The 19,999-nt window shown below is 34.3% G+C and overlaps 1 protein-coding gene and 1 long non-coding RNA gene across 25 annotated transcripts in view; one reads left to right on the plus strand and one right to left on the minus strand.

Moving 5' to 3' along the window:
• Window positions 1-19,999, plus strand: part of celf6 (CUGBP Elav-like family member 6) — a 128,726-nt gene that overhangs the window by 12,116 nt on the left and 96,611 nt on the right. The window lies entirely within an intron of this gene.
• LOC141345133 (uncharacterized) lies at window positions 1,344-2,424 on the minus strand. The gene is made up of 2 exons (XR_012356946.1): window positions 2,324-2,424; window positions 1,344-1,623 (listed from the first exon to the last, which is right to left on the minus strand). It is a non-coding gene; the product is annotated as an uncharacterized lncRNA (long non-coding RNA).

A 19,999-nucleotide genomic window follows, 5' to 3' on the forward strand; every position in this document is an offset into this window, starting at 1 on the left:
TGCATTGTGGATTCAGTAACCATACAATGTTCTGTTGTGTATATATTGCATCGTTTGGCAAATATAGCAGGTCCTTTTTGTCTTTAATTTGACTTGAGACTAACTTGCAAACTAACTGATGAGTTCATTTCTTCTGTCAGATGATGCTGATTGATCTGGCGTTTCTCTTTAGGTTTTGAGCAAGCATCTTCATAAACAGTTTTTTTTTTTTTTTAAAGCTGGAGCAATATATTTTTTTATGGTAGAGTCTGTTGGAAAGACAAATCTCAATTGATTCTCCTAGACATCACTGAGATTAAAGAGTTTTCTGATGTTTCTCCTTCAAGCTCGCAGTAATCTCATGTGTTTAGAAACAATTGAAGCAATTTGACAAGATACATTAGTCTAAATATGAGTCATTTCTCATCAAATTATCCCAAGACCAAATGAGCTGAACTGCTTTCCACATTCTATTTACATCTCTGTTCTCTTACTGTATTGATTTTTATTTCTTCAGAGTAGTTTTTGTATTTTGATTTTTTATGTTTTAATTTGAGCTGTTTTATCAAGTTAAACTAACTAGTAGAAAGAAATGAATCACAATGAATCGCCAGGCCTGCTCTTGAGGAATATTAGCAGAAGCATCTGAGACAAACATGATACTTGAGTGATCATCTTAACTCTATGAAACAGAAACATTGCTCAGTTTTACTCTGTGTTTTTAGTCCTTGTGCAGTCCCTGCCATGGATTTGTAATTCCACTAGGAAATAATATAATGAGTCAGAAGTATCTAAAGTGTCCAATATACTTGAGACTCTTAGGCTACATTAATGCCTCTCAATATTGAGATGCTTGATTAATGTCGTCTTTAAATATAAATATGAATTTACTGTTTAGTCAATATTGTCTGCCACCTGAGAGCAAAGACAGAAGACCAGAGTTTACAGTCGTGGTCACGCAGATCTGTTTATTATACACTCAAAAAAATAAATTGTTCAATGAACATGATTTAATCGTAGCACCCAAAACGCATCTAAACCAATCTAATAAACTTGAAAAGGTTTGAATATGTTATATGAATGTGATTTAAACTTGTAGATTTAACACTGTTTTAACATGTCAGTGTAGCTTCTTTCCAACTAATTGAATCAAAATGTTTGAATCGTGTTAGTCAAATATGTCAGTAAAAGCACTTCAATTCAACAAAATTCTGCCTTGTTACATCTACTAGTTAATGTCTTGTTCATGTATAATTTTGGTACTTTAATTAATACACATCTTGTTGTTTCAATTAGATTTGTTTTAGGTGAAAGAACTAAGAACCAAAACATTACATCTACAGAATAACCACATAAAACATGCAAACAATTAAACATTTTTATTTTTTTATTCAGTTTTAACATACACATACAAATAAGTTTAAACTGCTTTCTGCACTTTAAGTCTCCAATCCATTTGAGTGTTTGTAAAACAGGATTCAAACAGCATATCAGTCCAAATAACAGCACAAGCCTGACTTCCACACCTTCAGTTAGGACACCAATGTCCTGTGGGTCATTGTTAGGAAGCGTTCCCTCCTTCAGTATGACATACACTCCCGCCACAGTTTGCTCCATGGTACATTTTGACTCGATGTCTGAATCCTGTGGGGCGAAACACATAAAAGATCACAAACAAAAATAATTATTACAAGAATTGCTTATACACTTATTGGCCACTTTATTATGTACACCTGTAAAGTAAACTTAAATCCAATACAGGAGCTCTGATGTGAATCAGAGGTTATAATTTCTCAGTTTTAAGTTAAAAATTGTCAGAAAAGTGATAATTCTTCTGTTTATTATTGAGGTCACAGTGGGTGCTGGTGTGTTATTGCAGGGCATTTTATATATATATATATATATATATATATATATAAAAAGTTATAATTTATCTGGCAACCATATTTAAAATTAATGAGGCTGCTAAAACATTATAACCATCATAGAATATAAAGCACTCCAATAAAAAAAAGCACGCAAGTATAGTTTTCTGATGCTGTTTAATTTATTTCTTATTATTATTTCAGATCAATTCATATATTTAGTAGGGCTTTACACAAAGTTTTGTAAATTAGGCCCCAAGAGAGATCAACCATTATGAATAAAAAAATTATTGGTTTAGCACATCAACCAATTCACATAAGAACTTTGTCTAAGTGTACCAGTAGTTTCCTATTAATGAACAATTTGTCCAGGTCAATTTTAAGTTAAGTGTTCTCTCATGTCACATTTTTGTTGTAGCAAACAAGGATAAACATGACCCAAGTACAGAATGGCTTTTGAAATTTTCTCATCAACTCACCAAATATGCCTTGACTGGTTTTTCAGGGTCTTCATTCAAGTAGATGCACAGAGACTTGATGACACAGGCTTCTCTGGTACGGTATGTACAGTGTCATCCTGTAGGGTGGAGACAAGATTAAATCAACTTCAGCGGCGGCACAGCTTAAGAGTACTGAACGTGTTACTGTCTGTGTAGAATGTAACAGGTGAACTCTATACACATGGGTTTTAAGTCCTGCCCATGTCTTCAATGTGCATGCATCATTTAAATATATAGTAGTCAACAAAAAAGTTAATTAAAAGTTGTCCTTAGGTCAAAAACCCACCCTTAACACCAAACCTGTCCCTTACCTTACCCATAATCCCACCTTAATACAGTTTTATTAAAAAGGTTTTAATCCACTTCAAATGTTGACTACTGTACACAAACATAATGACTGCCACTTCCAAAGCAATGTTTAGTTTATAATGCTTAAGTAATTTGTACCTGCAACTCTCCTTTGCAACATTTGCTGCACTGCCACATACATGTCACTGAAAGAGAAAGAAAAGTTCAGTATTCAAGGATAGTTAGTTATACATTACTGTATGTGAGTGTTTTTAAAAAAAACTACTTACCATGTAAAGGTGAGGTCCACACCAGAAGAGGATGGGGACAGCTATGCGATGTATTTTTTTTTTCTGCTGTGAAAAACAAAACAAACAAAGTGTATAAGTTATATACTATATTTCCCAAATAAAACCATGCATACCTATTCAATCACTTTAACTGCAATTTGTTAGGACATTTAATATATATGGTCGACTGCATTATAGATTTTACTTGACAATTTTTGCAAACTGTATTCAATAAGCTGGGTAGCAATATGTAACATTTCGGAACTCAAGAAAAACAAACAAAACAGCTCTATAAACGTTAGCTAGACTAAAAAGAGCGATGAGAAGTGCATACTGATTCAACATACAACAAGTTACGTAAAAGTAAAGCGTATAAATAGCATTACATGAACTTACAAACAGAAAAACGAGTGCATGGTGTGTTCGACTGTGCAGTCTTTCCTCTCCCAATGTTGGGGTAGACTTCAGGTTTAACGTAGGTTATGTAGTTAATAGTTATTAGTTAATAGGCGTGGTTAGCATTGAATTGTGACAGAAATGCACAAATTGTAGCGGATATATTAACGTTAGGGTGAAACTTGTATCGACAAAGACAACGGAATTTACATAAGCCTACTTTGAAACATCGCTACAGTGTGTAATTCCTTATTATCCCATGTTACTAAGTGCAAACTGGAACATTATATCAATAAAGTACTTACCCTCAATATCAAGGATGAAGAACGTTTAAACGCAGCAGTTCAAACCGCTGGCGCTTCCAGCCGTCTGTACCCACGTGATTCCGTCGCAGTACTGCGCATGCGCAGTGACTCATCAGAGAGAGTTGTTGATATGAAGCGAATCGGGCTCATTGAATCAACAAGTGCTGATCTAATTCATTTGATTATTTCTTAATTTAGTTACAACTAACAAGAATCAATCATTTAACAGAAGTAAACTCGTTATAATCGTATTAATCAGACATATTTGTATTTTGCAAATCAAACAAGTGGCTAGTTGACTTTTTTGAGTGTAGAAGCCTGTTTCCGCCACTAAATAAAAAAATTAAAAAAAAAAAAAAGGTCATTGAAATGTGAGATATAAACTTGCAATTCTGTGAACATACTAATTAGCCATTTTTCTCCTCTGAACTGGACTTTATAACTTGTGAGTTTATATCTCACAATTCTGAGAAAATGTCTGGATTGTGAGGTACAAACTTTCAGTTGAAAGAAAAAAAAAGTCAGAATTGCGAGTTTATATCCCACAGTTCTGACTTTATATCTACCAAGCCTGACTTTATAACTCACAATTGTGCATTTGTATCTCACAATTCTAAGAAAAAAGTCGGAATTGCCAGTTCATGTGATGTAATTCTGAGAAAAAAAGTCAAAATTCAAAATACAAAGTCACAATTGCAAGAAAAAAAAGTCAGAATTGCGATATATACAAAGTAGCAATTGAGAGAAAAAGTCAGAATTGCAAGATACAAACTTGCAACTGCGAGAAAAAGTCAGAATTACGAGATACAAATGCACAATTGTGAGTTTATATCCCGGAATTATGACTTAATATTTTGCAATTCTGACTTTATAACTCGCAATTGTGTCTATACCTCACAGTTCTGAGAAAAAAAGTTTATATGATGTAATTATGAGGAAAAAGTCAAAATTGCAAGATACAAAAAAAAATCGCAATTGCAAGAAAAAAGTTAGAATTGCGAGATGCAATATATCTGTATCTAGTAAGTCTGACTTTATAACTCGCAATTGTGCATTTATAACTCAAAAGTCAGAATTGTGAGTTTATATGATGCAATTATGAGGAAAAAGTCAAAATTGCAAGATACAAAAAAAAATCGCAATTGCAAGAAAAAAGTTAGAATTGCGAGATGCAATATATCTGTAAGTCTGACTTTATAACTCGCAATTGTGCATTTATAACTCAAAAGTCAGAATTGTGAGTTTATATGATGCAATTATGGGGAAAAAAGTCAGAATTGTGAGATGAAAAAGTGGCAATTACCTTTTTTTATTTTTTTTTTATTCAGTGGCAGAAACGGGCTTCCATAGTTTCTGCCAGCAACCTTAATGGTATTTAAGTGTTTTCTATTTATTTAGTTTTTTGTTTTTTTGTTTTGGTTGAAAGTAGCTGTTCATCTGACCTAGTTCAGTATTTGGAGTGTGTTTGAGTGTGCGTGTAAGCATGTGTGTGTCTTGCATGTCACCTAACAAGGATATATGGCTTATTGTGTCTGGTTTTCTCCCTCCTCTGTCCTCCGCGTCTCCGTCTGTCTCACAGAGACATGTCCGAGCCTCTATTAGGCGCATATTACCGCATTCCTGCCGTCTGACGGATTACAGTCGTGCAGTGAATCCTGAGCAGCCGTCTGATTGTCCGCCGCTCCTGCTAATGGAGGTGAAGTCGTTATCAGAGCCGAAACGCTGAACCCGCGGCCCGCCGATCTCCGGTCCCACCCGTCCATGTGATCCGAGCACCAACACCTCATTATCACCTCCGTTTGGTGCGCGGCTCATTCATTAAACCATCCTTTTAGAGCTTTTAAGCACCACCTTTGGTCCCTTTTAGTGCAGGATGTGAGAAACTGAGAGAAACGCAGAGACGGCGAACAGCCTGGAGCGCAGATGATTCGCTGCGTTTCAGAAATGAACACGATTAGGAAACAAATGGGCCGATTTGGCACGAGAACTTCGTATTGGCAGCAGTAAGGAAGCCAGGGCTTTTTTAAAGTGACAGAATATAAAAAAATAATTTCGATGAAGGGTTCTTGCATCTCCCAGCAGGCTGAAAGAAGCCTACTGATTATAGTATTGTCCGGTGTGTTTAATCTAGAGCAGGACGATTCAATTACCTTCCAGGACGTACAGAGCTCTAAAAGTTGATTTGACTGCTATGTTTCTAGCACATTTTTTCTGTGTTTAATTTGTGTCTAGTAGTTGTTGAGCTTCATATGACTGGCTTCTACAGTGATGTTCAGTCACGCTGCTGACTGCCGGCTTAAGATGACAAACAGGGGCATAGCGTCTGGGTATGCAGGTGCATATGGGCCCGGGCAGATTGGGTGCCCGCCGAGCCGATGGGGAAATTTTAATTGAAACAAGAGAACGAATAGAGTCCTGCACGGGCCTAGCCTTGGCCCAAAATGCTCAGGCCCGAGCCCTGTCTTTGTCCGACAACTTATCAGAAAAGAGCCTGTGTTACAGTCATTAAAATAGTTCAGATTTGGATTCTAATGGCAATTTTATTTTGAAATTTTATGAATGAATGAATGAATGAATGATGCATTTATATAGCGCTTTATTGTGTATTGCCGTACACCCAAAGCGCTTTACAATCATATGGGGGATTTATGATAAAATACAAACAACAAGTGTGTTTTTACGCTCTTTAATTTTTAGTGAGATAACTATATTCACCTCAGATGAGACGGCATGTGAATCAATGATCTTTTCCTTTTTTTATTATTTGCAGCATGCAATAAACATTCATTTTAAAAAAAAGGTGTCTCATAAAATTGATCAGAGTTAAAAAGTAAATAAAACGTCTTGTAAGTCATAATAATAGTAACAGAACATTTAGGCTACCTCAGAAAAACCAACAAGTCTATAACTTTGCCAACATTGTTTTATTTTTCTCATAATCAGCCAGTTAACTGAGTTGAAGCCTATGTTTTTATCAGTGTTGTTTTTGACAACCATCTTAGATTTAGTCTTAGTCTTTTGGACTAAAATGCTTATTAGTTTTAGTCAAATTTTAGTCACTTCTATATGTGATAGTTTTAGTCCAATTTTAGTCGACGAAAAGTCAAAAAGGTTTTAGTCTAGTTTTAGTCAAAAAAAAGGGGAAAAAGTAGTCTTTTAACAAATTAATGTAGGTCAGTAAGTATTTTGCTGTTGGGTAGTGTCACTTGTAAGTTCTGAAAATAGCAGATCTATAGTTCAACACAATGTGAGCTTCCGGATCGACTGTTTTCACCAATAATTACAATAATGAAGGAATGTTTTAAAACATAAAAGACAAACAAGGATGGAATGCTAAAACGGCTTGCCATACTAGTATGGCAAAGAGTATTTAATGCTAAAACGGCTTGCCATAGCGGCAGATACGTTTAAGGTTTTGATTGGCATGCACAATAAGCAGAAATGTCATGCATTTTAAACGTCTGACGGACCACCCACTAACATTTTTGTCTATTCTCGTCTCGTCAAAGAAAACTCACACACGTCTCGGCATGTTTTAGTCATCAGCGAGCCATTTTTATCTCGTCATCGTCTCGTTATCGTCATGAAAAAAAGTGGCGTCAACGAAATGATTTCACAACACTGGTTTTTATTACTGTTTTTCATGTTAAATGTGGAGACAGATTGGATGCCACAGCCCAGTAGGTTTTACATTAACTTTACGCAATATAACTTGATTTTATTACAATAATTATTTCATTTCAAAGTAGTAATTTAAAGCATTCTATATGTCTTTATCATGTCTGTGAGGCAAATATTTGGAGTTTCGAATCATTTTTGTGAAGCTCTCCTCAAGACAGAGATGGCAGAAAGTGCATGTTTGTTTTCTGTTAGCTATTTTACAAAAGCACAACATTTTGTTGGCATTGTGAGTGCGCACAAATAAAAGACTTTTTGCAGTTCTGAATGATGAGTTACTCTTACCTTTATGAGCAAAAATGATGGCGTATTTTAGGTTTCCACTGTTATTAAGAAAAAAATGCAAGTGATCGCGCTGGCGCCTCCATGTCCTGAAAAGTGCGCTTTAGCTTCCACTCTCAGCACAAATGATTGGATATGCGTCTAAAAGCGCACATTAATTTAGGTTAAATGTTTAAATTAATATTGTGCCATGCATCAATTGTTTTGTCTATAGATTTTATTTTAGGCAAGTCTTGTTGATTTGAGAAGGCTACATGCTCAACATTGCAGCTGGCCGTTTGGTCGTTATTTTACAAAACAAAAGCTTGAATTTTATCAAACATGAAATGTTCCAAACATATTTCTAAATTAACTTAATAAAGAAACGAAACAAAATCTAGCTACTTTGCCATTAGAATCCAAAACGGAACTATTTTTGCAACACGGCTCTGTTCTGATAAGTTATTCACTTCCATGGTATTTTCCTTCTGAATGTCTCTTTTTGTGTTTTACTAAAGGAAGAGTCTCCTACAGGTTCAGAATGACATGAATTTTCATTTGCAGGTGAAATGTTCCTATTAATCGTTACTGATTTTTAACTGCGGATGTTTTTGACTTGGCGAGGTCATTTGTCACGGTGAGCCGGCGGTCAGCAGCGCGACTGAACATCACTGGAGAAGCCAGTCATATGCCAGCTGTAGAGGACGAGACGTGATTTCAGTCTGAGCTCACGTCATATTTTGACAGCTGAGTCAAACGCATGGGCCGGATGTCATCACATTAGCGGCAGACAGACGGCAGGTGAGCGAGCGTCGTGCTTTAACGCTCCTCAGTCCGCTGCTCTCTCCCAGCGCTTCCCAATCCTCCAGAGGACAAACGTCGGGCCGGTGACAGCCGCTCCTCCGGCCCTCAAAGGCACGTCTGACCGTCCATCAATCTGACGGCCAACGGCGGCTCACGGATCAAACCTCGGGCCGCCGGTCAGGATCCGAGCTGACAATCAGTCAGACACACGCCTGTCACATTACCCGCTCTGAGAAAGAGGACGAGGAAAGATGGAGGAATAACCAGTCATAAGGGTAAATTTTTTTGAAGATTGAGATTCATCTGAAAGCTGAATAAATAAGTTTTCCATTGATGTATGGTTAGATGGAACAATATTTGGGCGAGATACAATCTGGAATCTGAGGGTTCAAAAAAAAAAAAATCTAAATATTGAGAAAGCCTTTAAAGTTGTCCAAATGAAGTTCTCAGCAATGCATATTACTAAGCAAAAATTACCTTTTGATGCATTTATGGTAGGAAATTTATAAAATATAAAATATTGTGATTATGTTTTTGCATCAAATTGGAATTCACCAATTGGAAAATGGGCGGCTGTACCTTTAAAAAACGTTTCCCTCACTTTCTTCGTTCACACGACTGCACTGTTCACTTTGAACGTCACATGCTTCACTTATTGGTTCAATAATGCAATCCCAGAATTCATTAAGGCGAGCCCTTGCAACAATATAAAATAAGATAAGATGTTATAAATATTTTACTTTTATTCAATACTGAAAAATGCTGACACAAACAAACAAACAAAAAAATATTATATATATATATATAATATTATATCACACAATTTTCTAAATTAATTCCTAAAAAAAAAACATTTTTATATACAATTTATTATTTCTTAAAAAAATAAAAAACAAAACTGCAAATCTTTTAAAAATATATATTGTAAATCTAATATTAAAATAATTTTTTAAAATAAAATAATATTTTTATTTAGCAAGGATGCATTAAAAGTGACAAGTCATTTATGTTACAAAAAAATTCTCTTTCAAATAAATGCTGTCCTTTTGAACTTTCTATTCATCTGTGAATCCTGAAAAATAAAATGCATTACGTTTTCCACAAAAATATTGGGCAGCACAACTGTTTTCAACATTGATAATAATCAGAAATATTTCTCAAGCAGCAAATCAGCACAGAATGATTTCTAAAGGATCATGTGATGCTGAAGACTGCAGTAATGATGCTAAAAATTCAGCTTTAATCACAGAAATAAATTACATTTTAACAGATATTTACATAGAAAACAGCTATTTTAAATCATAATAATTTTTCACATTTTGTACTGTATTTTTGATTAAATAAATGTAGCAAATCAGCATATTAGAATGATTTTGGAAGAATCATGTGACACTGAAGACTGCAGTAATGATGCTGAAAATTCACCTTTGATCCCAGAAATAAATTACATTTGAACAGATATTCACATAGGAAACAGCTATTTTAAATAATAATAATATTTCACATTTTTACTGTATTTTTGATGAGCAAAAGAGACTTCTTTCAACAATTTTACCAACCCTAAACTTGTAGTTTTATGAATTTCACTCTAAGAGCAAACATATCTTAGCAGCATCCCTCTCTCTTTCTTTTCGCCCTTCTGTTTTCTCGTCCTCTCCGCATGCGTGTGTATTTTTGGGTGTGTGTTTGTGTCTCTGAGCGTGAGACGCGCCGCAGGGTCTCAGCTGCGATCAGTGTGTTTGCTTAGAGTTATTTCGACACCAGCCGCCCTTCACAAACACACAAACACACACCTGCGTGTCACATCAGATCCTACAGCATTTATTACACACACATTTCCCGTCTCAGCTGACGAGCGCAGATCGTGTAGGCGGCCGTTACCTGGAAAATATGCTGAGAAAACAAATGCTGAAGCTCAACAATAACACCTACTACACACAAATCAAACACACTAGCCACTGTAAAAAAAAGTCAATGCTTTAAACTTATTTATACTGAAATTGATCAACTTATTCTGAGAAGTTAATGAAAAACACAAGTTCCAATGACTTTGATCACTTTTTTTTAGTTCTTAATGTAATAACAATAACACAGTTTAGTAAAAAATAATATTTTTGACTCATTTCTTGTGTTTTTTTGTCCCATGTTTTCATTTAAACAGTAAATCTGTTGTGCAATACTTTTTCCCCCAACAAATAAAATCAATTGTATTTTATTACATTTTGAAATTAACTACATTGTAATTATTTTTGATTAGCACTTCTTTTGACAATAAATTTGTATTATATCATAAAATCTAGAGAAATAAATCTGAAAAAATAGAATATGCGTATGTATGTAATGTATGTTATGTATGTATTAGTGGTGGGCATAGATCTCGCTGTAATCTTGGAATTAATCTAGATTAATCTAGATTAAAATGGCTAATTTGAATTCTGCCGAAGACATTCAGAATATGTCTGCTACCCAAATAATGACTAAAAGTAAGTCTTTGAGAACTGTTTTCTCAAGCCAGGTGGTGCATTAGACCAGGGGCTCATCTCCTGTTTCCAAAATGCATCACAAACTGCTTGACAATTGCATTTACAGCACAATTAACTATACAAACTTGTGTAAACAACTATTCCTACACTGAATGTACTTCTGTGTAAAAGGCTGCACGATGTGTGCGTCCCAGTTAAATACACAGATGCGCGCGGGCATGGATATCTGCGTGTATAGTCTTCGGTTAAACTGCTTTGCTTTTAGAAACGTCAATTCAGTTGTTGCATATAGTTTAATGTCTTTATTTCGGGATTATCAAAGTAAATTATAACTCAAATTTGAGATTTTACTGGGGCACAGCAGATTTTCACTGGGGCACATGCCCCAGTAAAAAGGGTCTAGCAAAGCCCCTGCCCTGAAGCAAACCTGGCGGCTTCATAGCTGCATCCATGTTAGCACGTCCCGTTTGATGTGGTAATTTCACAGTAGGCATACACACAGGTTCGAAGACTCGTTCTCGCCCCCTACAGTGCAATTCGGCTAGGTATACATCCGTGCTGAAATATCAAGGTGAAAGTCATCATAGCTTGCGTAGTATAGACCCAGCTCCCAACCCAACTTTGAGAATACAGTAGATTAAGGGCGATTTTTTTTTTTATCGCCCGATAAGAGTGTCACGTTAACGCCAATAACAGCCCACCACTAGTATGTATGTATGTGTGTATATATATATATATATATATATATATATATATGTGTGTGTAAATATGTATAGTAGATCCATTTAATGTTTAAATAAAATTTTAATAATCATAAAATTATGTATATTCAATTGTAGTCAGAAAACGTAATATTTATATAATGTATTTAATAACTCAATTTATATTAAAATGAATAATTAATTGAAACTTTAACAGTTAAATTTATTTAATTATTTATCTTATGTTTTCTGTTTTAAGTTTTTCTAGATTCATTTTAAACAGTTCAATAAAATTTTAATAGTCAAAAAGAAACATTTAACCAATTGAATTCATAAAATTTTAACAATTTAATAATGCAGTAAATGTCACGGGGCGCTAGGAAGAGCGGCACGAAAAGATGAGGTCAGGGTCCAAAATGCAGGTAAGGTGCTCTTTAATTCAAACCAAAAAGGCCAACACGGCACAAACAAAAAACATAAGGGCAACACGGCACAACCTGACATGACACTTACTGGAACTTCAGAATACAAATACAATACCAACAGACAGAGTGTAGGGAGAGGGGAAACTATATAGTCTCTGGTAATAGGGAACAGCTGTGGGTGTAACGAGTGACAGGTGTGTGCAATCAGACAGGTGTAGACAATTTAGAGGAGTGGAGTGCCGGAGGAAGGGAGACAGCGACCTCTGGCGGTGAAGGGAAAACCCGCAGCCCAGACTCGTGACAGTAAAATTCTAACAATAATAGTGCCCAAATATGTTTTATTTTTTCAGACATTCTCTGTTTTCATTTTTCTGGATTCTGTGTTTTATAATTTAATATAAATTTATTATGAAAAACAGTGATAATCAAATGAATGCATACATATTTAATAGTGTTATTAATGTATTAAAATGCAATCAAATTCAATTTAAACAATTACTTTTATTTGCAAAGTATTGCAAAGAAAACTTTTTTTTGGTATTCCCTAAAAAGTAACAAAAATCATGTTTTGCTCAACTATTATTATTATTATTATTATAACTATAATTATTATTACTTTGAGAAGTATGATATGAAAATTTTAAAATGATATAATCCGTAGGTCATGGCATCTTAAGTTTTTACATTAACTCATCAAAATACATTGAGCAGTTTCAGTTTTGTTTTATAAGATAAATCAACTTTAGGTCAGTTTAACATAATTTATGTTGAAATGACTTGTATAAACATAAGGCACTTAACCTTTTTTAACTTAAAAACTTGACATTTTTTGCATTGTACATGCATTGTACAGTCGTGGCCAAAAGTTTTGAGAATTACATAAATATTGGAAATTGGAAAAGTTGCTGCTTAAGTTTTTATAATAGCAATTTGCATATACTCCAGAATGTTATGAAGAGTGATCAGATGAATTGCATAGTCCTTCTTTGCCATGAAAATCAACTTAATCCCGATAAAAACTTTCCACTGCATTTCATTGCTGTCATTAAAGGACCTGCTGAGATCATTTCAGTAATCGTCTTGTTAACTCAGGTGAGAATGTTGAGATCATTATGTCAGGCTGATTGGGTTAGAATGGCAGACTTGACATGTTAAAAGGAGGGTGATGCTTGAAATCATTGTTCTTCCATTGTTAACCATGGTGACCATGGCAAAGAAACACGTGCACCCATCATTGCGTTGCATAAAAATGGCTTCACAGGCAAGGATATTGTGGCTACTAAGATTGCACCTAAATCAACAATTTATAGGATCATCAAGAACTTCAAGGAAAGAGGTTCAATTCTTGTTAAGAAGGCTTCAGGGCGTCCAAGAAAGTCCAGCAAGCGCCAGGATGGTCTCCTAAAGAGGATTGAGCTGCGGGATCGGAGTGCCACCAGTGCAGAGCTTGCTCAGGAATGGCAGCAGGCAGGTGTGAGCGCATCTGACACACAGTGAGGACAAGACTTTTGAAAGATGGCCTGGTGTCAAGAAGGGCAGCAAAGAAGCCACTTCTCTCCAAAAAAAAGATCAGGGACAGATTGATCTTCTGCAAAAAGTATGGCGAATGGACTGCTGAGATCTGGGGCAAAGTCATATTCTCCGATGAAGCCTCTTTCCGATTGTTTGGGGCATCTGGAAAAAGACTTGTCCGGAGAAGAAAAGGTGAGCGCTACCATCAGTCCTGTGTCATGCCAACAGTAAAGCATCCTGAGACCATTCATGTGTAAGGGTTGCTTCTCATCCAAGGGAGTGGGCTCACTCACAATTTTGCCCAAAAACACATGAATAAAGAATGGTACCAAAACACCCTCCAACAGCAACTTCTTCCAACAATCCAACAACAATTTGGTGAAGAACAATGCATTTTCCAGCACGATGGAGCACCGTGCCATAAGGCAAAATTGATAACTAAGTGGCTCAGGGACCAAAATGTTGAAATTTTGGGTCCATGGCCTGGAAACTCCCCAGATCTTAATCCCATCGAGAACTTGTGGTCGATCCTCAAGAGGCGGGTGGACAAACAAAAACCCACTAATTCTGACAAACTCCAAGAAGTGATTATGAAAGAATGGGTTGCTATCAGTCAGGATTTGGCCATAAAACTTTTGGCCACGACTGTACATAATATACTTCTGTCATAATCTTAAACCAAACTTTTGTTTTGGCGGGTTGTAGTGAAGATCTATTATGAAACATTGACTTCTACAGACGTCTCCACTGGTTTTTGCAGGTGTTTTATTAGCTCTAGCTATGAAACTGTGCTGAAGTGTGATTTTCAGCATTTTTCTCTCTCAGACCTGCACTTGTTAAAGTCTGCAGCGACAGACGGGGAGTTTTTTCCCCAGTAAAATCACATTTATATAATGACTTAATCCAATCATCTTTTTCCCCTCCGATCCGTCTCAGCGCTCATTTTAACGAGGGTCTCAGTAATGGATCCTTAATGAGGCCCGGATCGTAACGAGGGTCATCTGTGCTGGAGACACACACATACATGATCTAGTGCACTGATTCTTGTGTATATTTCCCTGGAAATCATTTGTATCATTACAAATGTCTTTGCTGTCACTTTTACTAGGCGCTCCGATCGGGATCTGCCGATCCATGTAACCATTTTTTTTTGTATTACAAGTTTTCTGAAATTTTAGGTTTAAATATGCAAACGAGGCATTATTTAATGAAATATGCGCTAAATTGCATACATTTCTAGTACAAAAATCTAAACTCTGGATGAAGTTGGTTTCAAAATTCTTGTAAATTTTTTTTGACATATTAGAGTCTAATGTTTTTACTGAGGGGATTTTGTGTTTCAAATTTTGTCACTTTTTTCCATTTTGTTTTGGGGAAAAAATGTTGTATAAAATCAAGAAAATTATAAATGAACAAATCCCTCTGTAAAAACCTTCAGGATATAGACAGGAATAAAAATGTGAAGTTTGGTGTGTGTAAGTGCTCCTGAAGTGGAGATTTATGGCTCAGTGTAGGAGAAAAAACTCATTTTGAGAAAACAGCCTTTAAAAATATGGATTGTAATTGAAATCTGTTGACACAAATAGGTAAAGTGCTATAAAAGAAACACTTAACAGTGTCTTTTGAGTGTTTTCTTTCCACTAGTCTGAAAAAAAAAAACACTTTATGAAACACCAAAAAGCCAAAAATCTCAAACTTGAAAGGTGCATGAAAAAACAGTGTTTTTGCCTGCAGTGTCATGTAAAATAATTTATAATGATACTCCATTCAGGATTTTTAAGGCATTTATTTAGGGCCTGAATTTTCTGTTTGTTTTTGTTTGTTTGTTTTTTTAACGGTGACATTCACGTTTTAATTGGCTCTTGTGAGCGGGGAGCATTTTTTAGACATTTTTCAAAAATATATATTTTCCTCACCTAAATGTTTGATCATGCAGTGCATTTTTGTTTTTAGAATTGCAATTATTGCACAATAGCTTACAGCACAAGCCTGATTTCCACAAACACATGTATCCATTATATTGATTTCAGATCCAAACATTATTGAAAATGCTTTTTCAGCATTGTGATCCATATTTTACACAGTGCAGTAAAACAGTACAGTATCTTTTAGCATCTTTTATAGACTAGTTTAAACGCAATAAATATAAGCAACACATTATTCAATTCTTTTTACTTTTGCATTTAGTTCTAGATTTATATATTAAGTTGCGCAAGCAAGTGGTAAAACATTTAAACTACTTTTCTTACATTATCACAAACATTCTACATTAAAAATCACTATTGACAGAAACCTTCTGTTCTACTGTCTTTTCTTTTACATTTAAATCTTTATTACAAGCAATTCTGCTTTTAATAAAGAACTTTGCTTTTCTACCTCCACGAGTGCCATCTATTATTGTCTTGTTTATCTAAAAATGCTCTTTTACTTGAAACCTATATGCGTTTACTGTGAAACACAGTAGACTTTAATTATATGCATTTATGGTGTAATTATGACATTTCCGTGTCCTTGTTCATATTTACCGCAAACAATTATTTTATTTGAAAAAGTTAGTAATTCTATATTAATATTTATTTTTGTATTTTTTTTTCCATTCCACCAGATAACATTTTATGCTGTCATATGGTAATGTAACAACGTGCCCCTCAGATGTTACAATGTATCCACCTATGGGGCATATTGTAACATTTCACTTCCTTTCTTTTGAGGTTAAAAAACGAAAAACGTATACACTGTAAATATGAAACAAAGCGACATAAAGACAAGTGTGAAATTAATATGGATAAAAAATTATACTCTAAACTCCACGTGGATTTAAACAAACTGAGAAATTCAGCAGCAGCAGTCGTAAAGGACATTTAGTTTAGACTCCAAACAGCAGGTTTGTTCTCTTCGCTGGCAGATGTTCACCTGAAGAGCAGTTGAGGGAGGTTTGTGTCTCGTCTGGAAGCGTGTGTTTTGCAGGCAGACTGTAGTGTTTGGGAGGTTGGCGTCTCTCAGCAGGACCAGGCTCGAGCAGATGGAGATGTTTGAGCTTCATTGTTCTCCTGAGTGGAGAATAAACTCGGTCCTGAGGCTGCGAGAGTCTGGGATAGTCAATGACACGGCCGCCCTGAGGTGACACACATGCTCTGGATCTCTGACAGACTTCCAGCATCACACGCTAAAGTCATTAAAGCTTTACGCTGAATCTGTCTCATGTGGGCCGTGGTTTTGCACTGATGCATCAACACAAGGAACTTCACTGATTTGTCCAACTGTTTATAGTGAGGAGGAGATGGACTAGTGTGTGTGAAGAGTAGGGATGCACCGAATTTTCAGCAACCAAAATATTTTGGAAGAAAATAGCAAAAAAATCTCTTGTGTTCGGCCGAATAAGCGAAAAGGCCCAATAAATGATACCAAACAATGACGTGACGTGATCAAACAGAGGCGCGCACTAATGCAGCAAACATGTGGGCAGTGTGGAAGCATTTAAAACTGTCTGAAAAAGATGCAAAAATTATTCCAGGCACCGACAGCGAGAGACTGTTTAGAAGTGCATCGCATGTCTTCCATGAGAAGAGAAAGGGCTGGCTGTTGCTGGTTACTGTATGATACATGAAATCATCTATTAGTAAATAAACTACGGAACGTTATGGTTCAAAGTCCAAAGATGAGAATCATTCATAAATCTGCTGCTGTCAGCAAAAAGTAGTCTTCTTGAGGAGGTCTTTTGGGTTTCCGCCAAAATAATAAGTCAACATTTATAAATGAAAGTATTGTCATTTTACTGTTGTTCTGTAAAACAAAAAAAAAAAGTTAGACAAAAATAATGATAATCCCTACAACAGCTCTATTAATACATTTATTATAACATTCTCCTTTCCTCAGCAAGGCTGCATTTATTTGTACATTAAAAACATATGCCTGATTCAAGAAGGACGTCTTAAAAATGGCCAAAGTATATTATTTTACTAACTTTAACTAATTTTAAGTTAAATTGTGCTTTGTTGGTAGGCTATAATGTCTACTGGAATGTTACAAATGTTCAGTGTTAAATATTTTTAAATTGTTGTTTTGTAATTGATTTGTTTTCTTTGAAAAGCAAGACAAAATTGTAAAAAGCAAATATTGGCTATTTAATTTATGCAATGGTGAAAAAAATTGGCAAAATACATGGAGGAAAAACACGAAAAACCAAAATACATGGAGGAAAAACACGAAAAACCATTTATTTATTTAAATGGCCAAAATCACAGTTATATTAATGCATTTGAAGTGGCAGTAGTTGACAATAAACTTCAAAATACTCAGAAGATGATTTAGACAATTTACAGCACAAATAATGATCTGATTTATAATTAATAATTCATTCTGCTTTAACAAAATTATGACCTGCATAGTTTTTCATTTCATTGTATATTAATTTCTGTAACTCAGTGTTATTTTTAGTATTATGTATTGTTTATTTTTTATAGTATTTATTAATATTTTAATTAGCTTTAATTTTTTATATTTTCAATTTTCATTTTAAATTGTGCTTTACTTTTTATAATAATTACATAACGCTGATTGCATAATTACATTATATTCATATAATTTATATTATATATAAAAACATTTAGTATATAAACATAAAATTCTTCTCAAATATATGCATGCATATGTGTATGTATTTATATATTCTTAATATATATGTGTGTATAGTGTATATTTATTATGTATACACAAATTTTTTTTTGAATGCGATTAATCACGATTAATCATTGCCCAACACTTTTTATTTTATTTCAGCTTTACTTCAGGTACCAATTTTTTTTATTTTAATAGTTATATTTTTAGCTGTTGTAACTGCAATCATGGCTTCAAACACTGAATTAATGATAAACACCTTTGAAATTGAACCTTTAGCGCAAAAGTATCTTGGTAAATTCATGTTTATGCTAATGTCTGGTTCTGATTTGATTAGTCGGAGCAAATCCTCATTGGGTCTCTATGGAAATGGCTTCTATAATTACTCTGTACATTGTCTATAGTTAAAGATGCAGTGTCTAATGAAACAGAACAAACATCACCTCTTACTCCAGCTGTAGTTTCTTTCTTGAACTCAGATGAGAGACAGATGACGAGAGAAACAACAACTTTCTAGAAACTCAAAACAAGCTTGTCTGAATGCATGAATCATTTTTGAATCATTTTGAATCATTATGATTTTTTTTTTTTGAGAAATATCTCCAAATGTGTTTTTTGGCTCACATCAGCAGACAGATTGACTGTTCATCACTGAGCTCAATATCGAGTGTGATTTATTGATTTATTGTCATCTTCTGTCTGTCTGAACGTCTTGTTTCTTCCAAAAGTCACATTCCAGTTATTTATTAATATGAATTTATTGCTTTTTTTGTCGATTATTTCATGATCAAACTATATACAGTTTGGGATCAGTATGATTTTTTTTATGATTTGAGAAGTCTCTTCTGCTCATCAAGGCTATATTTATTTGATCAAAAATACAGAAAAAATGTAATATTGTGAAATGTAATTGCAATTTAAAATAATGGTTGTTTATTTAAATATACTTTAAAATATAATTTATTCCTGTGATCAAAGCTGAATTTTCAGCATCATTACTCCAGTCTTCAGTGTCACATGATCCTTCAGAAATCATTCTAATACGCTCCTTTATTACTTTATTATTAATGTTAGAAACAGTTTTTGATGCTTAATATTTTTGTTGTATCCTGCAATATTTTTTTTTTTTAGGATTCTTTGATGAATAAAAATAATAAAAAGAACAGCATTCACTCAAAGTAGAAATCTTTTCTAACACTAATAAGTCTGTACTGTTACTTTCTATCAGTTTAACACATCTCTGCTGAATAAAAGTAAGTTAAAAAGTTATTCCTTTTAAAAATGGAAAGAAAACAATCTGCTGAACCCGAACTGTTGAACGGTAGTGTATAGAAAATATTTCTATTTTGAATGAATGCTATTCTTTTTAACTTTATACATCAAAGAATCCTGAAATAAAGTTCACAGTTTCAAAAAAAAAAAAAATAAATAAAAAATAAGCAGCACAACTAATAAATTAGTATGTTAGAATAATTTCTAAAGGATCATTTGACACTGAAGACTGGAGTAATGGTGATGAAAATTCAGCTTTGCATCACAGAAATAAATTATATTTAAAAGTATATTAAAATAGAAAACAATTATTTGAAATCGCAATAATATTTCCAAATTTTACAGTTTTGTCTGTATATTTGATCAAATAAATGCAGCCTTGATGAGCAGAAGAATCTTCTTGAAGGACAATGTATTGACTATATTATTATATATTTTTTGCTTTAAATGATTTTGTGCAATGGTTTTATTTACCGTTTACTCACCTTCATGTTGTTCCAAACCTGTATGAGTTTCTTTCTTCTGTTGAACACATAAAAATATATTTTAAAGAACACAAACCAAACAGTTGCTGGTAGCCATTGATTTCCATAGTATGAAAAAAGGCTATGAAAGTCAACTGT

The sequence above is a fragment of the Garra rufa genome, chromosome 11, assembly GCF_049309525.1.
Source record: "Garra rufa chromosome 11, GarRuf1.0, whole genome shotgun sequence".
NCBI classification, from domain to species: domain Eukaryota; kingdom Metazoa; phylum Chordata; class Actinopteri; order Cypriniformes; family Cyprinidae; genus Garra; species Garra rufa.